Genomic DNA, 12,432 nt, shown 5'->3' with positions numbered 1-12,432 from the left:
TTTTTATGGTTTAAAGGGAACACATTTTATATGTGAGGTTTTTTGTAATAAAAAAATTAAAATATTTTTTAATCTCTTTTTTTTTTTCAAAATCATTTTCTTTTTCAAAAGCGGATTTAGATATTTCTTCCGAATTCCATTTTTCACTTTCAAAATAAGGCTAAGGATGATTCTGATTTTTTTCATCTCTTTCTGCCAAAGCTAATGTACCAATTCGTGGTTGCTTGATTATAATTTGTACATTACACCAACTAAAGCATGTGTGAGTTCTAAAATGGCTAGATCCGGACCTTATACGTGGGTTAGCTGTGAGGAAAGGAAAGAGAATGTTGGCTGAGGAAAAGTATCTTTGGCTCATGCCAATAGTGTGACTATCTTGGGGAAGGGTGAAAACGTACCTAACATAGACATCCAGCACTGACACAAAAGGGAGATGGCGACCCCTATGGTTAGATGCTATAGAACACCCCTTATTGGCTGAGCTTGTGTTGGACCACTGCTGAGGACACATGTACCACTCCTAGCCTCCTCGATGTCCCTTTCCTTATCTATGGCTTGCTCCCCATGTTGTAGCTGAACTGCCCTTTGTCCCACTACCTTGACATTGGCGTGTCTTTTCTCTCATCTAGTCATAAAATAATACAATAGCTGTAGTAAGGGTTTGAAATGGGAAATCATGGCTTGACACCTATCCTTATGCATCCAGAAATATTCTTTGTACTATAAGAGGAACATGTTGCTGAGAAATTAGGGCAAGACCTAAAAATGATAGGGAGAAAGAGGCAGAAGTTTGGGTAGAAAAGTGAGGTAAAAAAAGAGGCTTTCTTTGGGAAGAAAATCACCATTGTACAAAAACCTTGACTTTCACATAATGGAGAACATCAAGAGTGAGGGACATTCTCCCCTTCATTGACCCGTTGTTTTTCATCCCTTCCAAAAGGTTTTCCACGTACTTTTCGTGCCCTCTTTACTTTCCTTGATTTGCTTTACATTTCTCTAGACATTAAAGTGTTATGGTTTTCATTTTTATTGTTCATGAGCTTTTACACTTAAATGTACTGTTGGATTCATAGCTTATTTTCCTTTACAAGCTTATTAGTCTAACTTGCACGTACATAAGTTAATTGAGACAAAACTATAATCAAGCTTTTGGACACTAGCTCTTGAAATTAGCTTATTGTTTAACATTTTTTTCTCACTATTTCTACAATATCTTGCTTATCTTGACTCCAATGTGAGTCTATGAGCAATTATCTATATTATATATAAGAGGATTTCCCTGTTTGGATTGGACTTTTATGTGATTCAGAAATACCCTTAAACCTTATGTTTAACAGGGGAAAAAACTTGAAGACAACCCGGTAAAAATATATCTCTAACTTCACTTAAAATGCCTACAAAATAAGACATTCTCCTACTAATCAATGTTTTCAAAACAAACTTACCCAAAAAAAAAAAAATTAAAGGATAATTATGACACTAGACACAAAAAAAAAAAAAAAAAACCTCATCGCACATGTAAAGCGCGTGTGATAAGGCTAGTTTTAAAGATAATTTAGTTATCTTTGATTTGACAAATTATCATCAAACTGAGTTGACTGCTATCAAACTCAGGAAAAATGTTTTTAAAGATGGATTTTTTTTTTATAGGTAAAAAGATGAAAGTTGATACTTTGGTGAAATTTTGAGTTCATTTAACCATCGATCAACTCAGTTAAAGTTTGGTCCACAAAGGGCATTCTATTCATTTTGACCATTGATTTATAATATTGATCATTCCGATATCTAACTGGGATAGATTAATTTATTTTTGTCATTCTATAATCCTAATGTGAAAAACATAATTTTTGGTTTTTTTTTACACGTAAAACTATAATGGAAAAAATACGATATCAACATATACATCGTGACATGCCATTATTTATTAAGGATAGCAAAATCTTTTTCAAGTTCAAATCCCTTTGACTATGAGCCGATAAGTTGTACTTGGATTAAGTCTTTCCAAATCCAATACCCAAGTGAGACCATAATGAGCAACACAAAGTAAGCAAACAATGAGACAACAACTATGATGAGGAATTGCAATTTGAAAATGCCTACTTTGGGCCTTTTATCATTTTCATACGGTACCTTACAAATAGAAAACACGTGCACTTGCTTGATAAATTTTTTGGATATATTGGATACGGGGTTGTGAGATGATGAAAATTATTCAATTCTACAAGAGCAATGTTCACTTTTCTCATATGAATGTGGATTGCATTCTTCCTTATCATTACCCATGATTCATGCTTTTGGATAAATCAATTAGGAAAAAAAACTAATACTTAATTAAATTGAGGTAATTCGAGCTTCCTTAGAATTCAATTTGAATAATATTTCGCATTACTTATAGTCCAAGAGCATTACTGACTTTATAGAAGGATAAGCATAACAGATAACAACATGACACCAACGTAAACTAGGACCTACTAAACTTTGTGAACCATTAGACTTTCTAATTCTATGGACTCAAAACAACTATAACTAAAATAACAATTCAAATTTGATAACAATTTGAACGTTAAAACAAATAAGAACAAAAAACACCAAAAATTATTTGCTCCTCACAATATCATATATCTCCCTAGTAAATCTCCTCTATTGAACAAATTCTTCATGTATGTGAGAGAGTAGTGAATCCCACAATATATAAATTTAATTAATAAGACTTATTATTACGTAAGAGGAGCGGAACACAAAGTAAGTACTCGTGAGATGGGTTTGAGTTAGTGTAGATTTTATTCTAAAAATTTTACCTAAAAAGTGACAGGTTACAAGGTCAAATCATACACTTGAAACAACTACTTCACCTTATTGGTAGTTTCAAGTACTTTTCCAACATCTGAAAGTAACAAATTATCAACAAAAAAAAAAAAATTGCTTTGTTTAATATTTTTCATAATTGCATAATAAATGATGATTTTTTTTTATTCAAGATAAAAATTATACTCTAACCTTATGTGGTGTGCCTCTATGTTAGAACAACTTTTCCTAGGTTACTTTAAAAAAAAAAACTAGAATTTCTCAAATATAATGCTTCACTAGGTTAACCCATAGCATTTACTCAATTCTATATCAATAAGTGTATATTTTCAGCATAGCATTACATAAATTTCTCTTATATTACTGTTTACGTTTATGTAATGTTTATGTTTATGTTGTTCTTTGATGAATCAAAGCAAATTTGTGTTTTGAGACATTGTTAATGACTCATTATTTTTACTAATACATGTTCATTTGATTATATTTAAATTAATATTAAGCTATAATCAAATTGGACACTTGTTTACAAAATTTGCTAACTGTTTGACTTTTTTAATATACTGTTTTTGCAGTATCTTGCTTGTCTTGACTTTGATCTAATCTTGTGAGCAATTATTTTAACGGGAATTTAGTTAAAGTCGATGTAAGCTTGAATTTATCCTTATCAAATGGTCAAATTTTTTGTCAACCCCAACTTTGACTAATGTCAACTTGAGAAAAATGTTTGGAATATGAATTTTGATGTAAAAAGATGAAATTTGGTGGCTTAGTGAAATTTTGAATTCGTTTAACCATCGGCCAACTATTTTAAAATTTGGTCCACGAAAGGCATTTTAGTCATTTTGAACATTAATTCATACAACTAATTATTTCAACATCCAATTGAAACAAATTTAGTTATTTTTGTCATTCCAATATTATTAATGTGAAAAACATTATTTTTGAAATCAAATTGGGATATTTACAAGTAGTACGAGGTATGATAAATTTCATTTCAAGCCCTACAATAGCTTAAAATTTATACCTCTTTATGGTTTTCGAAGAGAGGCGGAAAATCTATGACAATTTTTTAGATCGAACACTTTTAAGGTAAAAATTATAATTTAACAAGCTTCTTTCAAACCCAACATAAATGATACCGGGATTGAAAACACATAGTAACTAGACATTAATACATCAATTTTGATGAAAAACTGTAATTTGAAAATGCCTACTTTAGATCATTTATCACTATAACACAATACCTTACAAGTATGAAAACATTAGTATTTAGCTTGCTTAGGTAAATAAATTAGATGTGAGGTTATTAGATGAAGAAAATTAATCAATACTACGAGAGTAATGTTCACTTCTCTCATATGAATGGTGGATCCTACCATGAATTTAATTAAAGACTATGACATAATAAGAGGAAGTATAGAACCCAAATTACTAAATAGTTACTTGTGGGATGTGATTGAGTTTGTGTAGATTTTACTCTAAATACCTTAACAAGTAAATAAAACTAAATAAAAAATTAAGGGAAAAAAAACCTGTATAAAGAACAAGGAATTAGAAGTAAGGAGATTCTTTGAGGAACTTCATAAACATAAACATAAACATATGTATAAGAGAATTTTTATGTAATGTTATGATGGAAAATATTTAATTATTGACATATAATCAAGTAAATGATATGGGTTTACTTAATTTTTATATTTGAGAAATGCTAGCTTAATTAGGGAAAGGTAAAAGTAGAGATATATAAATTTTATCATTGATTATGCAATTCTAAAGTAATATTAAACAAAGCAAATTTGTGTTTGATAATTTGCTGCTTTCAAATGTGGAAATAAATACTTGAAAATGCCAATAAGGTGAAATAGTTGTTAACATATTTTTGGTTATCTCCAAATTTATTCAACTGGTTTTGTCTATTTTGATTTACTCTTATGCTTTTAATGAAAAAAAAAAATAGTCTAGGAACTTAGATGAGTCCACAAGTAATCATGATATTTGAGTAAAATCTTGTTAAATTATTTAGTAACTTATGGATAAATAAATAAAAAGTAAAAATAAAATGGTTTCTAAATAGTAACAACTATACATGGGTGCACAATCCACACATATATTTCTTGAACACTAAGTTAACCAAGTTAGAGTGGGCATTGGCTAGTGGTTGAAAATTTTGATTTTTTTTGTTTGTTTTTTTTTTTTTTTTTTTTTGTGTTAAGGTCAAAAGGGTTACTGTGAACCTTCAAATATTAAAATATTGTTTGAAAAGTTATGTTAAGTTCCAAAGTTTAACAGCAAAAATTCTTTGGAGGTTGTTAAGATTTGGAGGTTATTTGCAATTGTGATTCTACCTTGTAGCAATTCCATACATATAAGATTATTTTTTTTTTAAAAATTGAATTGTGGGAGATAGATATTAGCTATGTTTGAGGAAGTTTTTTTCTTCAGCCTGTACTTCTTGTTATAGAGAGTTAGATAAAAATAAATTGTTATACTATCAGTTTTGTTGTTTTGTGCATTCCGTCTCCCAATCAAACTCTACCGTTTGTTTTCAAGTATGAAAGATAAACACAAACATATGTATAAGAGAATTTTTATATAACGTTATGATGAAAATATTATTGATATATAATTGAGTTAATATTATGGTTTAACCTAGTGAATCTTGATATTTGAGAAATGCTAGCTTATGAAAAGCTAAAGATATATAAATTTTGTCATTCATTATCCAATTTTGAACTAACATTAAACCAAAAAAAAAAAATTGTGTTTGATAATTTGCTGCATTCAAATGCTGAAAAAAAATCTTGAAAATGCCAATAAGGTGAAATTGTTGTTTCAAATTTGAGAATACACTTGAACTTGTAACCTGTCACTTGAAATATATATAGAAGACACTTATTATAGCATCAAGATCCGAGTAGTGGTAAGTATAGATAACAAAACATACTTGAAAAAGGACATCACCCAATATGCAAATCAGGGGCTATTAATAGAGCATTTATTTTTTAACAAAGTATAATTGAAGGCCTTAATTGAATAAATTTAAAAGTTAAATAACTCAAATGGGTGAAACTGAAGTCAGAGGTGTAAAATGAATTTTGGTCAAAATTAGAGAGTGTAATTTATAATTTAGCCTTTAAAAAATATAACATACATGATACACCATTAGGTTAATCGAGGTTTTAATCCCCTTCTCTCAAACTTTCCAATTATTAAAAAAAATCATTGGATAATAGTGTACGGACATTGTAAAGGAATTTTTTATTTTTCAAGTCAACAATCATGTTGCTTCTATGGATGACCTGCTTGTTATTACGATACTGCTTACTCCACATGTTCTTTTGGATGCTCAAAACTTTAGCACCTTGTGTTTTTTGCAATCATTCGATCTGTCAAAAGTCTTGCTAGTTGCTCGTGGTGATGGTATTTATCAGAAGCTATTCCTTTTGTTATGCCTTTAGTTGGTCGAGATTGCACTTGGGTCTGATGCTGTTAGAAATACTTGGTTGTTGACTTATATATATGCCTGTTTGTGGGTGATCACGCACTTTGTATGATAGACTCTCATGATTACAAGAGTAGCCCTCTCATAATCATTAGTGCTCTAGACCTTATAGTGTGGGTATGTGCCCAAGGCAATTGCTGTAGGCGCATATTCACGCTATATTGTGTGCATGATCATCGCGATGTGATTGTCTCAATTTTTGTCACCAAGTGACATCGGTTTCCCTGAGTATGCAACACGCCTCAATATGCTTGGCACTCTGAAGGGCTCTAGCTCATCCTAGCATGAGCATGTTGGCATGCGCCGTATACACAAGCATGAAATCTTGCCAGTGCGCCATAGCGCATCAAACGCGAAACACTGCCGGATTTTCACCGTGAAAATTAGGCACCTTCGTTGCCATATTCTCACAGTGAAAGCTTGGTGAGAATAGTGTTTTGTGTGCTATAATGAACTTGAGACAAAACGCTGCCAGATTTCCGCCATGAAAATAAGGCAAAATGTTGCCAAATTTTCGTCGTGGAAATTTGGCAACGACTCCAAACACACTAGGGAAGTATCGATCAAGACCACACCCTTTCCAAAACCAAACCTCAAAGCCCAATTTCGTTCAAGCTCCAAAAGTTAATGCCAATATCTCTTTTTTAATTGCCAAAGTCCTTCAATTAAGATTTTACCAAAACAAATGACTGTCTATGGACATGCATTGTGGTGGCCTAACACCTTTCCCACACGTAACCAGACTTTCGAACTTAAGAATTAAGATTTTTTATCCATCTGTATTAAATTAGGAAAAACGATCTTTTTCATAGCTTAGGATTTGGTAATAAAATCAAATAAAGTCAGGTGACCAATCACATCTTAGAAAAAAACCCAATGATTGGTAGCTACTTCACTTACCTTTGGTAACCCCATTAAAATTGACTCCATTTCCAGTCACACACCAGAGGTATACGCTTCTTCCAGGGATGGACCTATGATTATAAGTTAGTGGGGGTCAGAGTATAAAGGGGGGAAAAAACTTCAAATAGGCATCCATATAGTATTAAAAAATTATAAATACACAAAATCGTTATTTATTTATTTTTTTTCAAAATTGTTACTTCTAAATACATTAAGATGCAATCATTTACCAACAAAGACAAAACAAAAACAAAATAATTTTTTTTTTTAATACTAGGCTAGCTAGGTTTTTTTTTTTTGGTTAAAGTTAGAGCATTCATAGTGGTGCTGCTAAAAATTTTAGCTTTTTGGACCTTAAAAAGCTACTTTATCTATTTTATCACCTCACTTTACAATATACCTAATAAAAAATGTTCTATTTTTTTATCACTTCATTTAAAATAATATAAACAACTCATTAAAATAGTGAAGGAAGAGAGAGAATGAGTTTTTTTAATTGAAAGAAGAGATATGATCTTAATAAAATATTGTATTTTATTTTTAACAACTTACTATAGTCAACTTGTATCTATATTAGTTTACCATAGTTGCAAAACATTTTGCTTTAGCTTCTCCTATGACACATGAATTTTTGGTTCTTTAGCGGTAAAATAGTTTCTTTGCTAAAATAATATCACTATTGTGAATGTTTTTATTGTTTTTGTTAAGTTTTTGGGTTGAATAATTGCTATTTAGGTTAAATTAGCTAGGCTGATTAGGGAGAAGGGGGGCCTAATATTTTGGAAGGGTGTCCGAACTACAAAAATAAAATATATAATTACTATATATATATATATATATATTGGACCCAGGGGGGCTCGGGCCCTTTTTGGGCCCCAACTTGGGTCCGTCCCTGCCTTCTTCCACAGCACCCGAGCTCCCAAAGCCCACAAGTTCCGCGGGCTTGCATGCAAGCGTTGTCATGATGAGCGGTCGAACTGCCATGAGGCATTGAAAATTACAGGTTCAAATCATACATTTCAAACAACTACTTCACCTTATTATTAGTTTCAAGTACTTTTCTAGCATTTGAAAGTAACAAATTTGCTTTGTTTAATATTATTTCATAATTGCATAATGAGTGATGAAATTTATATATCTATAGCTTTTACCTTTTATGGTGTGCCTTTGTGTTAAAGGAAACTCCCTTCTCCTTTGTGTGTATTTGTTTTAAGAAGATTTTCACAAATATAATGCTTAACTAGGTTAAACCATAGCATGTACTCAATTCTATATCAATAATTGTATATTTTCATCATATCATTTGTTGGGAAATTTAGACCCCGGTTGATAGAATTAACAAGTTTTAAACTCAAGTTGTTAATTAGATTTATTATAAATAAAACTTGTTAAAAAAAAAAAACATCAATATCATGTCAAAATCATATACAGTGGAAAAGTAAATAAGACAAGATATGATGACCCAGGAAAACCAATGAAACAAACTAGTTTCATAGTAAAAAACCTGGAGGAAAACCTTCCCGAAAAGCAATCCACTATAATAAAGAGAAGTTTCAGATTTAGTACAAAACCTTTGCCCCTAGACTCTACAATCCCCGTAGATGAACTTACAGCAAAAACTTTCTACCGCTTCAGAACCTTTGAATTCTTCAATATATGAACGCCACCCTTTTGATGAACGGATCCCAATACGTGACTAACTCATTTGCACAAATCCTAGTATGTGACTCACTCACCAACTTGAGGAAGAAGAATGTTGGCTGCAAAGTTCTTCACTTCATCAACAATGAAGATCAAGAAGCACTTGATTACAAAACTCTAAGGCGCAAAGGCGCAGTAGCTTCCTTCAGAGAGAATAAGACTTCGGTCACTTTTTGCATGTATTCTCCTTGTTTTCTTATGTGTGACGGCCTCTAAAATAAGCCTTATATATGTCTAGGGTCGTGAGAAAATACATAAGCATGGGCTGAAAATCAGATCTAGAAATCTGAATTTCGTAATTCTCGATAGATAGCTATCTGTCGGCAACTGTCGAGACTCATTAAACCTCGATAGATACTAGCTGTCGAGCTTTTATGAACAACACTTCTTCACTTGTTTCTTGGACATACTTGCATGGTTTTAACACTTGAACTTAAAACATTATTTCTTTAAGCATTAAACACATCCTAGATCTACCCAATTATAAGTAAAGTGTGTTTTGTCAAAGGATTAGCCAATTACAAAAAATGTTGACATACGTTCCTAACATCTAATCACATATGTCCTAACAATCTCCTCCTTTAGCAATCCATGACAAAACCACAACAAACAAATAAACATAGGAGAGGAGTCATAAACCACTCAACTCATACTCACTTGTTAAGTACAATCAAATCTATCCTAACATAAACTCTTGAAAAACTTTGCAAGAAGAGAGTTTATGGCATGGAAGACTTTGACAACTTGTATTTCTAAAATACTTTAACAAAACTCATCAATGCATCTTAGTGTGAAACAGAAATAAAAGATTGCATATAATAAAGAAACACGTGTATAAAGATAGAAAAAAAAAACAACATATGTAGAGGTAGGTGAAGAAGACATACATCATATATATATATATATATATATATATATATATATATATCAAAGATAAGCACAATGTATGTAAACATGGTCACAAGACCGATGTATAAGAAGAAGGAGGTAAACACTTCCCCTAACAAGATGAAACACAACTCCCCCTTACAAGGGCATGTATTTCTCCTCCTAACTTGTAGAATCTTAAAAAAGAAACCACAAATTCCCCACAATTTCTCCATCTTTTTGTCATGATTGACAAGGGGTACAAGAAGCTATAAAGCCTTACCCGAGAAACATAAAGATGATCAAGGGGCAAAAGGAATCCATAAAAATGCATGAATGTAATGAAACAAGATGCTATGATGATAAGATGATAGGAAGATGCAAAACATGTGAAAAACAATGCATGCAAGAGAATATCGAATGATCAAAAGTTGTCGAGCAACAATCTAGCTAACCTCAATGGATCGAGCAACTATCAAGAAGCTATCAAGGAGACAGAAACTTTCTCGATGGATCAAGAAACTGTTAAGAAGCTATCAAGATTGCAATAAAGAAGACACAAAAAGGCTCGATAGACAAGTCAGGTGTCGAGAGGTATCGAAGAGCTGTCAAGATTGCTTAAAAACAGTTTTTCAAAGAAGAGAAAAACACATAAATGAATGCAATCAAACATGCTACTTAACTAAAGATCTAAAAAACATTTTAAACTCTTAAAAACATCTCTCAATCAAGAAAATGTCATGCATTTAGATCCAAAACACACACACACACACACACACTAAACAAGTCTAACCAATTTTATATTTAAAAAACAAGTTAAAACAGTTTAGAAAGCATACATTAGCGCATGTAAACCTTGTGATAGTCAAATCATATTGTACCTACACATGTATCAAAAGTAGCAAAGAATATTACGTGTTGTGTGTGAAAACATCGCAACATTGCATGAGTGTCTCTATGTTATGACGATTTGAAATATGAGTAAATCAATTTAACTCACACACGATCATAACTGCTTGATGGGAACTATCACCTTTGAGGTACATCCTATAACTCTCACATCTCCTAGAATACAAGCTTGCAATCATATTTTGAAGCATTTTGATCTTTTTGCTTTTATTTTTCTTTGCATATTTTTCTTTTATTAAGCATATCATGCATGGGTATATAAGAGAGAGAAAAGAAATACCCAATTATGTTAAAGTGTTTGACATTGCACTTTTACGATGCCAAAACATACAGATATCATTTCATGATTGGCGGATACCAGTGATGAGATGGTTATTTATGCCTTTCTCTTAGGATTTTTTAGTTCTTCCTGTCAAAAAGAGTGATATGAGTGTTAAGTACAAGAGATAACTTAATCTTACTCATCACAAACACGAGCCACAAAGCTCACTTGCTTAGTTGTGCATAGAGATGCTCATCTAAGTTACATAAGATACAAAATTTAGAAAACTTTGTTTCAATGGCCATTCAAGGTACACAAGTACCAATGTACACAAAGTCACAAACACGCACTGTTTTTGTATTTTTATAATTTTTCAATTTTTTTATTTTGAAAACAAAACAAAATAAAAACAAAACAACCAAACAAAAACAGACAAACAACATGAAAGTATGAAAGAAAAAAATGCAAATGCATGAAAGCACGATTTCAAAAGCAGATAAGAAATCAAGCAAGGAGAGTCCTACTTTAGATAGAAAGAATTAAAGCAGAGGACAACAGAAAAGAAAATTAAGTCTTAGGCTCCTTTCTCACCCACATAGCATGAGTTTTTGGCCGTGAAGATGAAAAGGCACGTGTCCTAATATGTCTACTAAAGGACATAGAAGAATTATAATTCTCCTAAAATTGAGTTAAAAAGCTCAAAGATTTTAATAACTCTCCAAACAAAGGTGTAACTCCTTGAGAGGAAACTTGTGACCGTTTGGACACTTGCTTTTGAGGATACAACTTAAAACAATTAGGACGAATGTCTTTAGAAATAACACAATGGTGACAAACATGAGGTCTAACAAAGGATTTAAAGTTAGCCAAAACAGTTTTGGATTTCATACCTTTATCACCTTTGTCAGATTGGGGTATAAAGACAGTCCTTGATCTAGAAGCCGTGGAAGAGGAGGGGTCGGAGGAAACAACATATCCTAAGCCAGTTTTATCAGAATTAGGCTTTTGAGCACTCAATACATCATCAAGTTTTGCACTAGACATTCTCTCTATTTGAGTTCTAGCTTGACTAAGCTCAACTTCAAGATTCTTAACCTTCGTTCTTAATGAGGTGTTCTCCACAACAAGAGTCTCAACTAACCTTATAGTCTCATCTAGCTTGACTAGCAGATCAGCTTTTTCAGTTTTTACCTCATTAAGCTCTTTTCTATAAAGATGAGAAATCTTTTCAGATTTTATGAATTCAGTGCATAGCTTATCATAGGCTTCCTAAAGGGTCAACTTCTTGGGTATTTCATCATCAGAAGAATCCTCACTATCACTATCATCTTCATCTCATCTTCAGAGTCCTCAATCTCTTCCTCTATACCCTTAAGAGCCAAGTTTTTATTCTTTCTACCTTTTCCCATTGAGCCTAATCCCATCTCATAGGTTTGAAGGTTCCCTACAAGCTCAGTCAAAGGAAGTTTATCAATGTCCTTAA

The sequence above is a fragment of the Castanea sativa genome, chromosome 5 (assembly GCF_040712315.1).
Source record: "Castanea sativa cultivar Marrone di Chiusa Pesio chromosome 5, ASM4071231v1".
NCBI classification, from domain to species: domain Eukaryota; kingdom Viridiplantae; phylum Streptophyta; class Magnoliopsida; order Fagales; family Fagaceae; genus Castanea; species Castanea sativa.
The sequence above is the reverse complement of the archived record's forward strand: the minus strand, read 5'-3'. Positions refer to the sequence as shown.